We start from the raw sequence: 15523 nt of genomic DNA on the forward strand, positions 1-15523 counted from the left end.
ATAGCTCTGTGTATTCTTCCAGGACGCATTCGAGCATGTACGATTCCCGCAGGAACGCGGTATCTTTACGAGACTTTCAAAGCTTCGTGATTTCACAACTCGTTGAGCTCATTTCCTTACCGCCGTAGCGTCGCGTAACTTTGATACTCGATTTCCGCCACTTGCCGAAACTTTTCGCGGGCGCGTGCATAAAATTATTTCGAAATTCGTGTTTGTATCAACTTTTATTTTTTTTTCTCAAACGCAACCTGATAATACGTGTTTCAATATTTTTTGGTATTTTACAGAAGCATACGTTTGCTTAAAATTTCTTTTAATATTTATATTCTTTTTATTATGATATGATATGATTTTTATTATGATGTATAATACATCACGCGGCATTTTTTTACAGTTGACAGATTCTAATTAGTTATTTCATTATTCAGCCGTTGAAAATATTGCGTCCGTATGGCAGTGTCGGATGCCGACGTGGTGCTAGAATTGGGGCAATCTCACAATGATTAATTAGAGCGCAATCAATGTTAGATTGCCTCTTCGAGTGCCAGTAAGCGCCCCAGGTAATTCGTGGTAACCAATTGCGATGTATGCGCGTACTTGAAATTCGGAAGTGGCACGGTTACGCGATGATCGATGACGAGAGGCCCCGTGCTTCGACCCCGCTTCGCCGAGTGTAGACACGTAGCGGATAGCGGTCTCTCCTGGAAACAATCTCCGTGACATACGATTGATCGCGGAATGATCGATGAAAGACGCCGGCTAAGACTTCCCGTCTCTGACTGATGAAATAAAAATATAAGACTGTTGTCGCGCACACATCGAATGCAGAATCGCGCGCGCGGCCTGGACTAAAAAGATAAGGTTTCGTTATATCGAGGGTGTGCGCGGCTTTCGCGTCAAGGATTATGTCGCGCGATCGATCACCCTCGCAAATAGAGGAATTTCTTTGTTTGTTCAAGTGAAATTAGTTTTTCCTCCACGTCACGCGTTATATCTGCCGGAGTGTACTCTGCTTCGACAATCATTCTCTTCTGTGCGTGTCTGTGCATGCCTGTTTTCTTATCTACATATTTTATTTACCGCACGACAGACGGGACTCGTTGAATATTTCGAGAAAGTTTATGGTTTATGCGCGTTGTCCGAAAAACAGAATTTGCACCATAATGCGTCGCGCACGATTTAGCAGTAACTTTAGCGGCAGCAATATATAAGATTATTTGACGCATTTGTAGAGCGATATTGTGTTATTGTTTTTGATGACGGCGCCGATAACACGTGAGCGACGCGGAATTCACCCACATGCCCGTGCATACCGAGAAAGTTTACGCGAAATAATGGCGTGCCAGGTAGCGCGAGTCGCCCGCGATAGATTGAGTCGATATCGGTATGGTTGCATACTTAAAGCTGCGTACTGGAGGGTATATTCGAGCGATGCAGGCGGTTGCCGCTGCGGCAATAGCGCTACCGCTGTGCCACCATTATAACGCGCAGCTTACATAGCTTCAATACTAGGCAGCTACAAGCAGCAGCGGGCGCCCTATCCCCGGTGAGCAGAAGTTTTCACGCTTGAATCGAGCACCGTGGGGTGAGCAGCGAGGTTGAGGGAAGGCATATTTCGTCTCGAGGAAGCTTACGTCATGTACTGACGCTTTCGCAACCGTGAAGTTCTAACCGCGTGATCCCCCGCCGAGAGGGTTGCGCACGTTGATAAGCGCAAATTCCCATTCTCCCTTCTTACATATCGCGGCTCTAGTTGCGCGTCGAAAAAGCTTCCGCTTGTAGGTAATCGATATTGCATCCTTCGGGGAAACTTGAAACAAAATATACCTTAGTTGTTGATTAGCATTTAAATGCGATGCAGTTTTTTCTTGGAGAAAAGATTATATATACAAACTCTAATTAAATCACATACTAATTTGACATTTTATTTAATTTTTTAATATTTATTTATGATTCTAAAAGTTTTTAGCAGATTTATCTAAATTTATATAAGCGCATAGTCAATAAATAATTGCATGTTTAACAAATATTAGTTTCTGTATTGTAATAACAAAGCACGGTTATTTATTGATAGTGAAGTTGTTTGTTTCTCGGTCAAACTAGTCCTCTTAGCGAGAATTTTAACATGTCTAATATTTTAACGAATTTAAGACATTATTGATATAAATGATATTAATGATATAGAAAGAAACTTGATATCTGCGCCTGATAACTATTTATAGTAATAACAGTTGGATATTTGTGTCATTTCCATTGGCAAACAATCGTTCATCATAGTGTGCACTATATAATTATCAAGTATAAATACATAATATATGGATCTTCTATGCATCAATATACAAATAGCAATCAATTGCCGCGTGAGTAATCATAATATTTGCTCGTTCGACCGAAATTCGCTCTATGATCTCCTAACACCTATTTCGCTAAATAAATAGTAACCACTCTGCAGTTTGTATCGGTGGATAGTTTCGGGTAATATTTTCCGGGAAAGGAAAAAGGTTTTCTCTTCTGACGTCCCGGCAACAGTTACGTATCCCTGTCTACGCGAACACGACGTTATTGTACTTACTTCGGTACTTTCTCTCTTACGGGTCATAGAATAATAGAAAAATACGAGACGCGAGTCCCATGGTAGGCGAGATATTACCCCGTGCTCGACACAGGTAGCAAATGCGCGAGAAAAAGCGAAAGACAGTCAGGGAACGACGAAAAGGCAGACACACGGACAAGACAGGGAGCGCGAGTGGAGGACAAGAATGTTGATTGGCCTCAAATTGAATCCCGTCCATTTATCACTCTCCACCTCTGTGCCCTCGGCTCTCCGCTCGGCCGACTCCTTCGGTTTGGCGCTACTGCGAACAAAAATCGGAATGGTCCTCCCGGTCGATCTCTTCTCCCGTCTCCTCTTCTCCTTTCCATTCTCTTTTCCCCCCTTCGTCGCCATCTCCGTATCCGCGAATCGGATTCGCGGAACGGCTGGACGGAGTTTCCAGGACCATTCGCGAAGGGTGCTATCCTCGGCGATCCTCGGCGGCAAAACCCGACGAATGTGTGGGGAGAGAAAATGGCGTAGGTGAGCTATCGGCGATTCCCGGACATAAATCGACATGTACTTACCGAATTGCTTCCGAATCGTTCCTTTATATCCCTTGTTCCCCACAAGTCCGCCCTCGAGCTCCTCTTCCATCCATGCTGTTCTTGGAATCCTGTTGACTCGTTATAGACACGAACAGTTATACATACGAGGTGATTTATAGGTGCTGTGCAAGATTTCGGGATCGTATTCTCTTATGAAATCATTTTCAAATAACTTTTTCTTCTTACGACAAAAATGAAAGATCTGTTTATTTAGATCTAACTGTTTGTTACTCGCAGTTCTTTTGAATTAATTTATAAAAGGATGTATATTTAGATAGAACATATACTTTTTTATATTTTTAAATGCAAGATAAAATATATGTGAAATCTTTGCAGCGAAAGCGAATTGGTTAGGATATTAATTTAAACTATATTTCATAGATAGACAGAGGAGTATTCGGTTTTGAATTGCGACCCGACCTTTGAAAGTTTATATATTCCTCAACTCTTTACTCAGCTGTTCCTCCAAACTATGATCTTCGAACGGTCCGCAAATATTAGACTTTGGACAAATATAGGGTTCAAATAAATGTACGGCTACTGGCGCTTTACGTTGGTCATCGAAAATATCGTCGGCCATGCACTCGTGTTTTCTCATATTGCCATATTTACGTAATCGACGATCACGTCTATTCAAGATAACCTTTATCGAAATGTATTTTCGCTGTTGATTTGATTACGTATTAAACAAATATTAGATAACGTACTAAATGCATTATTTTTTATAGAAATTTAAATAAACTTTTATTTCGAAACTCAAGCGTCTGAACGAAATTTGAAATCAGTTGATTTTAGTATTCCATTGGATTTTCTGTTTTGCCAATAGTTTGTTTCGCGATTGAATTGTACAGTAGGAATTACTTTCTCGACGTCGTCAAATAATTGAATCGCGTAGTCTGGGAACGCCTAGGTTGCTACGCGGCAGTCAAAGGACTTTTTCGGCAGCGGCGAAACTATCTGCCGGTTGTTGAGCATCGAATACCAGCATTCGCGATCGCTTTGCGAAGCGCAGTGATTGATTCGTCTCTCGGCTGCGAAACGCAGCCGTTAAACGTACGTGTACACATACCATCCCCGATGCGGCACGGTCGCACGCTCGGGATTCCAGCCCGTTGAAATGAAACTTCGCCGCGGCGTCGACATTCCCCCGGTGCCTTTATTAAATTGGAATTTAATTGCTCGGCCCCGCCGCTCCATTACACCGTACGTATCATACGCCGATGCAAATCATACAACGAACGCGTGTCGCGTAGGTCGGTGCGCATACCGCGTCATTTACGCACTGATTTTTCCTAGTTAATTCAATACGTGCGTCAATATGAAAGAGAGAGGGAGAGAGAGTATATTTGTACGCGATAATACGCGATATAACTATCTTTATCATTCAGTTACCGTGTCGCCGACGTATCGCGGACTGCTCAATTTCCAAGGTATTAAACACACGAGTGCCGGTTAACGTCGCGTAATTTAGAAACTGACGATCCTTGCAAGTAGTTAAGCAGTAGTTGAGCAAAAAGCCTTACGGCGAGGTAAGTGCGCGAACGTTGAACTCCGCGAGGCGATAGCGCGTGACTTCTCCTTATCTTATCTGAAGACAGGGGAGCCGGCGAGATCTCGATGTTTTGCTCGTTCCACATCATTTGTGCGGGTAACCATTGGAATTAGGAGTCGTGGGAGAGGCGCGGAGTGGTTCGGTAGAAAGAAGCGGGCAATCTCGGCCCGCGTGACAGGCGACTCTCGAAGCTTTCGTCCATCCTATCTCTCCACCCTCCTTCATCATCCCCCGGAGAAAGAGCAGTACTTCCGTTCGGTCCACCTCCGGTAGATCCTTTTCAAGAAGCGCTGTGATGAAAAACACCGTGGCGCTGGCGAAGAGGAACTTCTCTCATCGGCCGGGAGGGAATTTCATTAACGACCTTATCCTACCTACTTAAAAAAACATAGAAGGTCCCGGCGACGAGACCATGAACGGACCCGGGGAGAATGGCTGAACTCATGGAGGTGGGATGGCGCGCACTTAGCCTCATAGACTTTGAGAGGGCACTGCGAAAGAAAGGAATTATAGGTGAAAGGCACTGTTGAGAGGATGAAGACGGAGGATTAGGCGAGAACGAGGAGCATGGGTCGTATATAGGAAGACGGAAGGAGCGGGAGACACCCCCTATGTCGAATGGTAGAAGGACAGATAGGAGAATCTCTCGGTGGGGGAGTATCACTCTCAGTGTCTTCGAGCGTAATCAACGCAGTTGGTTGAACAGTTTGCCGCTGTAACTGCAACGATCCCGGCAACGGGAACCCGGGAGCAGTGCTCGCTGCAAACCACGTAATGCGGCAGGACCCTCCTATCGTCGGTACGCTCGCAGTCAATCCCGAGCAGCATCCGTTCGTCGCCGTCTACGAGTCAAAGTGGCGAAAGCCATCCGTGATTACCGAACGTAACCACTGATGCTCGACGTTCTCGGTGAACTATTTTGAACTGTCGCGTACGTATATAGCTCCTGGCAACTTAAATGCACGGAGTACGACGAAAATGTATTTCCATTATACACCGCACCGCGTCCAATGGGAACTTTATTGACTCCGTAACACCTTATCAGTTAACCGATCAAAATTTAGCGGTACGCCGTTTGCCTTCGGATCCGGATGTCACGAGTTTGTAACGCTTGAGAGAGAGAGAGAGAGAGAGAGAGAGAGAGAGAGAGAGAGAAAGAGAGAGAGAGAGAGAGAGATGTTGCGAAGCAAGGCGTTAGTTTCGAGGATGTATAGACATCGGAGATGGCGAAACAGTCACGCGCATGGATGGAAATTAAATAAAATGTGATATATGAAGTCTTTACATCCAACCGAGATGAGTCGTAAATAGACTCTCCTCCACGGGATGGAGGCGAGTCGAGATCTCTGCAACGCCGGCGCTTCAAATGCTGCGAAGCGTGTCTTTAGTCTTCTTAGTCCTCTTTTTTTCTATAATCCGACTTTTGGTTCTCTCTTTTTTTGCTCGCTGGTTTCCTTTTAGTGTCTTTACAAATCTTTTTATTGCGATCGTATACGGAATAAGTGTAAGAAAAAGTATCCACTTAGGAATTTAATTCATAAAAGTATAATTCTCTTATCTTCAAGCTCGGAAAATAATTTTAAAATTTACATATTTTCCTACCATTTTTTGTATAGTTAAAATTTTTATTTGCATCTGCGTAGCTTATTTTTTTATATTGCACATAATTAATTAAAAAATTATGTAATTATACATTATTTATGCGCTTATAATTTTTACGTAGATCAAGTTATTATAAAATTTCCACACTAAAGTTGAGTTTTCCAAAGCTTTTCCGCAATCTGTTGGCGTTTGCCGTCCAGCCTTTGCGCTTGTTAAAACTAAGAGTGCAATATTTTTTTACGTAGATTTTCTGAGCACATAAAGAGCGGATAATTATAATTTTTTCTTCCTAAAATTGCGCTGGCACATAAAAATTTGCCGATTTCTGTGCAGCTAACTCTCTCACTTCAGAAATAAGAACACAAATAGCTAAGGAAAAAGCGCTTCCACATACTGCAAAAATTTTGAGTTTGGCATATAGGAAAGGAATTTAATATTTTTTTTGTGAGGGACTGAGTTTGCAGAATATGAAAGCTTTTTTGCCTGAGCTATTTGCTTTTTATTTTTGCAAGGTGAAACGGGAGGGGGCAGCTGGACAAGGGTGTCACGATTGATGACCGCGCATCTGCCGGTGGATCGCGCGCCACTGTGCATGATCGACGGTCGACTGCAGCTGAAGAGGAAAGCGGGATTTGATAAAGGGCGAGCTTTTTATTGCGCTATCCAGCGTTGTGATATTTCTCGTAGATGCGTGTTCTCGTCATTACTGTCACGTCTACCCTCGGCGTAGCTCTTTTGTGGCGAAGAAAGGTTGCGGATGTTCCATTTTTTATCCCTCTTATCCGTTTTTGAGACGACCTGCATGAATGAGGCTATATAGAAATTATTTTTCTTTTATTGAAGGCTAATATGACTGATTTATTTGGCCATGTATAAGCTTGCTCTCAGAAAAATTCGCATAATCTGGCAAATAAATATACATAGAAGGGGCATAATAATTTTGTTAAGTGAAACATATATTATGAAAGCTGATGTTTGTAATATCTTCTTCAAAAATATGCGACTGTACTTAATGTTGTTCGTTCAAATCCTCTTGCGTAAAGTTGCGAATACCGCTTTGTTACTGTTACGTAAGTTTAATCAGCGTTATTACTTACTTGAGGTATAAGCTTCTTGTCATAATGGCTGTGGTCTTAGATATCTTAATGACTCTCTATTCTCGTCGAATTGTTTTCACGTCACCGTGGCTGCATTCGGAAGTAAGTCTCCGGCAAGCTGCGCGAGCGACTTGTCGCAGCGCCAACATAACTTCTAAACTTGGCCGCGACTTGCCGGAATTCTGGAACTCGCTTCTCTCTGTGAGGTTTTGTATTCGCTCTGCAGATAAGACCAGACTTTGTAATTATATTTCTGGACGTATCAATGTTGCATTATGCGCTTGTTGCGTATATAGAAATTGTTAAACGTTGAGATAATTCAGTCTGCTCACAGCTAATTTTCCATGCGCAAAAACAATAATAAGTCTAATATTGTTTTGAAAAAAATTTTTTTTAATTTTCTTATAATTTAAAGTATTTTTCGTATTTTATAAAAACAACACTAGGTTATACTATTTAAAGTATTGCAATCTGCGATTCCACTTATCATTTATCTATTTTCAATCTGACCACGCGTCCGCCATAATTCATTCTCGCGCTGATACGCGTAATCAGTACGTACAAAAGCCGAGGATCCGCTGCAGTGACGAACTCAGCGTAACAAGGTTCGGGCGTTTCATTTAGTAGATGAATTGCGCACCGGCGACTGCCCGCCATCATTATAAATCACGACATAATTACACGACCGCGGCGGCAGGGTGCAAGGGATATCCCCACCCTATGGTCGTCCCTACTTGCACCCCCTATTTCACTTCCACTGGTTTGCGCGAGCGCGCGCGTACATTCACGTTTGCGTAAACGTTTGCGCGGGTAGCGCACGACTTTTTTTTTTTTTCACGGCACGTGCGTTCAATATGTCTGACCTGAGCCGACTGGAATTCTCTGTCGTGCCGAGTTAAGCGTCGGGATCGCGACCCTACGTCGTTTTTCTTTCCGTCCGTAATTAGTACCTTGCACAATATTGCATTCTATCGCCCGCGTCTGTACGTCTGTATGCACGCATTTGTACGATACGAAGTATTTCCTCGGTCGTCTTGATTGTGTGTGTGTGTGTGTTTGTTTGTTTGTGTGTGTGTATTGCAGTCTTTCGCGCGTATTACTTTTCTATTCCGAGCCGAGCGGCGCAAGGTTAATTACCTTCGAATTTTTTCCGCGTGAGATTATTGACTTGCAGCAGAACACGCAAATTTCCATGAACGCGGAATTACAGACAAAAAATTCGATGTATTAGCATGGTAATCAACGTGACCTTTAGCTCTTTTGAACTTAACTATTCCCGCATCTCACTGGATAAAAGAAAATCTTATTTATGGGAAGATGTTCCAATTATAAGTAAAATAATAATGTCGTGTAATCAATTGTGTCATGAACTATTCTTCACATTTTGATCTACCTTTTAATTAATTGCATCACGGTGGCACGTAGCGGGATAATATGGATTAAAAAAATACTTTTGCGAGCAAACTCCGTTTTTATCGTGTTCTCCGCAGCGCGTAGAGCTCGTTACATCGTCACAGCGACGCTGTTATCGCAATAACGTCGTTTTATATCCTGTTTTACGAAGATCGCTACGTAGCGCCCCTACGGCTCGGGGTACGTCTTTACAGAGAATAGCAGCCTTTCATGATCGTTCGTTTGCCTCTTTCCGACCTAGACATTCGATAAAGCGCGATCCGCGCCGCGCATTCCGAGATCCTCCGAGTTATCCATTAGCCTTAAAAGCTGCGCGCCGTTTGATCGCGGTCATTTTTCATCGCGCTCTGGGAAGGATATAAAATCCAGAGTCATCCCCGTCCATCGATTTCCGATCCAGCGACGCGTCGGTCGGTAACAATGTGATCGGCGGCATCGAGATATCTCGCGAGACAAGATCGTGATGTTTGCACAACAGAGACGCCAGTTCGGCTATTTATATGCATATCTCCTCGATGCCTGTCATATCGCCGATAGCGATCATCCATCGGTCATTGGGCATGCGCGGGCATAACAGTCCAGGATCTCGGATATCATTCCCGGTACGTTCACCTTGATTGCAAATATTTTTCTCGTAACGACGAGTGCGCATCTTCGGCGCGGTCGACGGTCGTTAAGGGGGACATCACGTGCCGACTTTCGGGAAAGAGAGAGCGAGAGGCGGAATCGTTTTATTCTCCCACTCTTGCACGATCATCTCGCAGGTATACCCGGCGCGACGATGGACTAGCTATCGCTTTTAGATGTACCTGAGCACCGAGTATATCTTCCCGACACGACGTGCCATGAAGATATTATTGGCACTTCGTGCTACCACGTAGCATACGCTCCTCGTTTCTTCCCCGTAGCGTCGTCCCTCTCCCTAGCGACGCGAGATCGTACGTGTGCTATAGCGACTCGACCCAGAGGGTATCCGAGCGTGCCGTGACATAACCGGTACCTGTACCGCCTATCGCGGGACTACTGATCCGTAGAGGAATTCCGCCAGGTAGGTGGGTATATATTCGATCTTCGAGATGACTGCACGCCAGACGCACACACACACACGCGCGCGCGCGCGCGCGCGTGATGCGTCGGTATCGCAATGAAACTCCGATCGACGGCGCGGCCGCGCTTACCTTCTTTGTGCGCGAAACTGGTTGCACTTTACGTCCCCCCGCATTCTCGAAAGCACGTACATTCATTACCCACTTCGATCGCGCCACCCCGCGTTATTGTTGCGCGGGATATTAATGCTGATATACGACGAGGAGTTGCAAATATGTTGCGCCGCGACAACGGCGACGCGTTTCTTACACGCGTGTTCAACGATGCAACGTTTACATGGCGTCGAACATGCGAGGGAAGACGGTTAATCAATTGAAGAGAAAGGTTTGTGTTAAACGGAATGTCTCGTTAGCGCGAAAGCAACGGAAGGAAATATAATCATGATTTCTTTTTGAACAAGCTTTTTATATGGAAACTAAGAGAATGATTCTTTTAACAACAATTATTTTAATTGTGCAATCATATCTCTGTTAAAACATGTATTTTAATTTTAGGCAATTGTTATAATTTACATTTTTGTTACAAGTTTCTGACGATACGAACGATGTAATGGCGTATTATCGATTGGAGTTTGCTGAACGAAGTTTAGTAAAACTCGGACGCGATTTCAGATTTTTATCAATCCGTCGTATCTCTCGGCACTTAGTCGTAGTAATGGCCAAAGCGAATTCCGCTATGCGTATAGTAGGTAACGATTTATCGTGATAAAATTGCCCATTTCGTTCGTACAGGCAAGATCGCTCGACGTCGACTGGCTATAGAGCCATTACGGATTTGATTTCTACTTTAAACCGAAGGTAGGAGTAGCTCTAAAACGTACGCCGGCCTCAGCATTTTCTATACCATCGTGCGCGGACGTTAGACGAATGGCGAGACTCCGAAGAAGTAATCGTACGAAAAGCTTTTTTACATTTTGGCGAGGATGCAAGTGTTACATAAATACGAACCGACATTTCAATTTTCGATCGACCACTTGGGAATAACTACCGATCTAGATAGGAACATGTCGTTTTTATATTAGGAGCGACCCAAATGTCGCAGTAGATATGGCACTATTATGCTGAAAAAATGCTGACTAGTACGACTCTCTCTGATTCGTTGATATAAATCGGCAGATATAAATAATATGACATGTAATTTTGCACGTCTATTAACTTGTCCGACATAAAATGACCAATATTAAATGAGACACGATAACTTAATATATTATTGCTGACAGAAGTGTATTTTCTGTATTAATTCTTTTGCAAATTTTCTATTCATTCTTTTTAAGTATGTCACGACTGTCAAATTTATTCTTGAATATTTCTTTAATAGAATCATTTTTTTTTTAAAACATTTGCTAACAGCACGTTTTGTATTTTTTGTAAATTGAAGAAGTAACTATGAACCGTGTAGCTATAAAGCATCTTCGAGTTATCGCGACACCGATACGCGGGAAATTGCTGTTTACCAACAACGGTATCCGATAATCGTGAACATCCTGAATTTGTTGATCCAGTAGCTCGGTGAGCCGCGTTTGCGTTGCATCTTGCCGAAGTCCTGCTCCAGAATGACCACCGGCCTTAGTCTAGCTCAGTCGTAGCCCCCGCCGCAAGAACATCAAGTTTGCGGGTTCCCGCGGGAAACCTTGAATACCGGCTTGCTATAACCAGCGGAGCTATGTACGTCACGTAATTGCAGAGGCGCGGATATTACGCTCATGGGTCCGACTAATTATTTTCACATTTCATCGTGATTTTACTCTCTTATATATTGTTAAAGCGATGACGTGCCGCAAAAATTTCGATAATTACGCATCGCGGTAATCTATTAATATATTATTATTTCGCAGTTAGCATCTCTTCTGCGTGCGGTTAAATCTAGTATTAATATCGACATGTTGAAAATGTGAGATTCAAGCGAAATTACATGCTGCACGTTTTCTCTTTTTTCTGTTATAATCTTTCTAACCGCAGTGTTATTTTTTCTGTTTCAGGTGAGTACCAAACCCACCAATTTACTTCTAGCGCATCGCACTATCAGATTTGATACATCGTTTTGATCCGCGCACATCCTGGAGGTAAGCTTTATCTTGCTCTTTTACAATGTTTCGATAATACTGTCAGCCGATCGATCCTCGTCACCTCGTCGAGATACCTACCGACCAGCTCACGAGGCTGACCAAAGGGCGCTAAGGTCTTCTTCTTTTCGTGGCGCACTTCATAAATCCGTGTCGGACCGCTATCGGGGCGATCGCGCATCACGTCGCGTGTAAATAAATAAAGCATGAAATAATATCGGTGCCATCTCTCCGGCCCGTACAGCGGATGGCGACCATCCGCGGATAACGCCATTAATAATCGCGAGGCCCGCGAGACATCGAGGATATCAAGTAGTGGCGGGGAGGGAGGGAAAAGAAGAACAACCGCCACCGGGAAAGATACCGAAAGAAAGCGATCCCGCTATTAAACATATCACAACACGTTCCCAAGGGCAGGCCTCGTGTGACGTTGCACGCATGCTGGTTCCGGCTCTTGCGAGGAATGCCGTATAGCACGCGTGCTTTATGCAAGAAGAACGCTAAGGAAATATTATAGCTGATGAAGCGCGTGAATTAACGAAATACGACGAACCGAGATTGCTCTTGACCGGGTGTAATTAATGCCGCGGAGTTTTAATCTTGTACTTTATATGCGAGCGGCGTGTCAATTAAATTACTGTCAGTATACGCGCTTTTTATTTATGGATTCCGGTTTGCGCTTAAGGCGCGTTAAAGACGCGTATATCCTGCCTCGTTGCAATTAGGTGTTGAAGCGTACTTTGTCATGCCGGAGATATGCGGCTAATATTTACTTATTTCTTTTGTTTTATGGTGAATCTTCTGTCATACATATAACTTACAATTACGGTGCCTATATATTTCTTCGCGTCTCCCACGGTGCGAATACTTCTTTCCGTACTGCAGAAATATTCTATATTACAGGTAAATTTAGTTAATATTTGTCAGACTCTATTCTGTTATCAGCTATTACTGCGTACATTTTATATGGAAATTGCGGAATAAATATCGTGGGATATTTGTGGACGAAGAACAAAAATGCGGATAGTTTCATCGGGAAGAGTTTGTTGGCGGCGTGAGGCAGATTATTTACGCTACATATATAGCTTTCGAGTTCTTTCTGCGGCACGTAACGCTTATCGAACATGAGTAGTAGCTTGTCATCGCTCCACGTGGAGCGCGGCGTATTTAACAACTCGTATTTGCCTTGGCATTAATCCGATCCCGAAGCTCTTCGGGTTTACACGACGATCGCGCTTAAGGGATTAACGCGTAAAGCCACGCGAAACGCCGGCTCGCAGCGAGCCGTAGCGGTGAGCTAAAAAAAAAATAACAGAGTGCACATACAGGAAGTAACGCGCACCCCAGCTTCTCGCGTCGACCGGGTTTAATCTCGGGGTTCGCGAATCGGGCGACGCGACTCACGCGCGCGTACAATGTACTACCGCCCTTTATCCTATATTACTATCTGGCCCTGTGGATTCCGGATAAAAATTGTAACAGGTGTTCGCCGAGTTTATCGCCAAATCTACTTTGTTCGTTGTTTATCGATAAATTATCACTCGCAATCATAAAAGCGAAATTATTTTCTTAAAAGCAGATTGATAACGCGTTTTTTCGCAGATTGCTACGCAATTTGAATACCTGACTGTCAATTTCCCGGTTTAGCTTCCGATTTCCGGAGTTTAGGGAAAGTACTTTTTCATAGACCGTATAACACGATTGTTAATCGCGATTCCAAATTCGATACGCAGCGTGAGCGTTCTCAAGAAGCTTTCCGCCCCGTATCTTAGCTATAAATATAACTTCCGCCTGCACGCATTTAACGTCTCCCCGATACAATACATGGCGCGATACACGGACGATATTGCGTCTACTTATCCGAGGCGATATTGTATCCACGCCGCGTCGTTAAGGTGGTTCTCTTGTCGCATGGTTACACGTTTGCTCTCCCTTCACCCCTCCGCGTCCGCGGAGCGGAACGGAATACATAGATGTATAAATCAAGCCGGGTACGTTGATAGAAGCAATAAGGACTCGCGGAATGGGCATGGCAAAGAGAAGGGAAAAATGTTCGAAGATGGAGGAATTTTGCGAAGAGAAAAATCGGTAGGGGAGAGAGAAAAAGTGAGGGGGGGAGCAAAAGTGTTATACGTGCACTGCGTCGAGTTGCGGATATGGAAGCAGATCTTCGGGAGGGGAGAAATCGGCAGGGAAACGGACTTATATTGCATCGTGTGTAGTTCCAGCGTGTAGCCAAAGAATTCGAACGTAGGCTAAGGCCCGGAAGAGAGTGGAGACGAGGGAGAGGACCCGGTGGGCGAGCCGAACAACGGCTGCCAAATTAATGGGATCCTTCGTCCCACATTTCTTGATTTCTCCGACTGCGACTCTCTCTCTTTCTCTCTCTCTCTGCTTTCTTTTTCTCCCCCTTTTTCGTCCTTGGCTGTTCTTTTTCCGGTTGGTCTTCCACGCCAGGTCGCCCACCTGGCGATATTGGAACGATCGTCGAATTACCGATAAATAACTGGCTATTGAATTATTATCGGACATTCCAGTCACTGCGCGCCGGCCGACCTTATAACGCATCCCGTTGTTTGCGTCGATTCGAATATTGCTCTTAAGGGAGGTTGTTGTTTTGCTCGGTGTCTTTCGTCGTACGAAAATATATTGTTACCTCGGAAGGAGATCTGAGAATGTCGTGGCTTGTAACCGAAGGATATTTTATGCGCGTTACAGGACATTCGTCCTTTCACCTCTGAGGCGCAGAGTGACATCGGTTGTTCGCGTATCAAACCGTTGGATGTAGTGGTGAGGCGATTGCATTGGAACGTCCTTACTTTTGCCTTTCGAAGCAAGATCGAAAACGCGGTCATAACGGCGAATGCAGTCATTAAAACTTACCATGACGTAAAGCGTGTACTTGCACCGGTGTACATGCCACTGCTTTTAATTGGTAACATAAATCGCACCGTCTCAAAAACAGCCTCTTCAGTGCGAGCCGGCGCACGCGGTCGTTAATTTGTTAATAAACTTGCATGGACGAAAGACTGAGCGAATCGAATGTTAACTAATTGCGGTTATTAGTGCATCGAGCATAATATTCTGGTACGCAACATTCTCTGCAGCGTGCTTAATAATTGTCTGCCGAGCATTACTGCACGGCGCAAGGAATATCTCCGGTTAATGTACAGACGTAGGAATTGCTTTTTGTTTTCAATCACAAATTTCACTTTATTAGTGATACAATTGCAATTTAATATTAATTGTAATAACAAACGATCAGCATTATGAAAATTGAAGCACGTCACGATTTCAGCGAAATTACATTAATCATCCGTTTGTGCGAATAATGGATGCTAATGTATAAATCACCGTGGGCAACAAAGATCATTATTACAGCAAATATTTATTTACGTTTGGAAAAGTCTTTCAAAGCGGGAATTATTGAATGCCCCGCGACAACATTTCGTCCGCTACACCGTTTATTTTGTATGGCATCGTCATGCACTTTGCGTACTAAGTTAACACGTAATCTTGACGCATGGCTGGCTTGCCGGAAAAAAATTT

The sequence above is a fragment of the Linepithema humile genome, chromosome 4 (assembly GCF_040581485.1).
Source record: "Linepithema humile isolate Giens D197 chromosome 4, Lhum_UNIL_v1.0, whole genome shotgun sequence".
NCBI lineage: Eukaryota > Metazoa > Arthropoda > Insecta > Hymenoptera > Formicidae > Linepithema > Linepithema humile.